This window comes from Trypanosoma cruzi (genome assembly GCF_000209065.1).
Source record: "Trypanosoma cruzi strain CL Brener chromosome Unknown tcruzi_1047053405517, whole genome shotgun sequence".
NCBI lineage: Eukaryota > Euglenozoa > Kinetoplastea > Trypanosomatida > Trypanosomatidae > Trypanosoma > Trypanosoma cruzi.
Genome location: NW_891481.1, coordinates 1 through 632, shown reverse-complemented (window position 1 = coordinate 632; position 632 = coordinate 1). Strand labels below are relative to the sequence as shown.

Here is a 632-nt window from a genome sequence, read left to right as displayed (position 1 = left end):
AGCCCCGTACCCCCTTGGGGGGGTGCCCCCCCCCCCCCACGTTGGGTGTCCGCCACCTCCTTCGGGCCCCCTCATTTTCGCTTCATGGGTGGTATTGCCTGCATTTTTGTTTTGTTTTGTGTTTTTTCCGTCTCGTTCCTTTTATTCGCCTTTTTTCCGGGTATGCCGCGCTTCTTCCTGTGTTTTCCGGTGTTTTTGCTTTGCTCGCACACTCGGGTGCATTTGCTGTTCCACACTCGCCATGTGCGTTTTTTCCGCCCCCTGACGCCGTCCACGGCGCTATCCCGGGGCCGACATCCCGGACCCTGACCCCTCCCCAGTGTGGCCTGGGAGGGGGGGGGGGGGTTTTTGTACACGGTCCCAAGTGCCGCGAAGGACCCCTCATCAAAATTGAAAACCGTTGTGGAACACAACTCCTTTCAACTAACGCTATTATTGATACAGTTTCTGTACTATATTGGTACGGGAAGCTTCCAACCCGCCTTTGGCGGTTATGTTTGGTCAATTTTTTTTGACCGGGGTTTACGGACCCCTTTTTTTTTTTTTTTTTTTTTTGTGGGTCTGTCCGCCATATCCATATACCCCTATATATAAAAACCCATATATATATAGCCCCGTACCCCCTCGTGCGG

The 632-nt window shown here is 52.7% G+C and overlaps 1 non-coding gene across 1 annotated transcript, besides 1 other annotated feature; it reads left to right on the top strand.

Annotated features, from left to right (window-relative positions):
- The first annotated feature begins 421 nt into the window (after positions 1 to 421).
- On the top strand, positions 422 to 533 carry Tc00.1047053405517.10. The gene has a single exon (XR_008253994.1). It is a non-coding gene; the product is annotated as a spliced leader RNA (transcript).
- Positions 534 to 555: a microsatellite.
- Between the last annotated feature and the right edge of the window lie 77 nt (positions 556 to 632).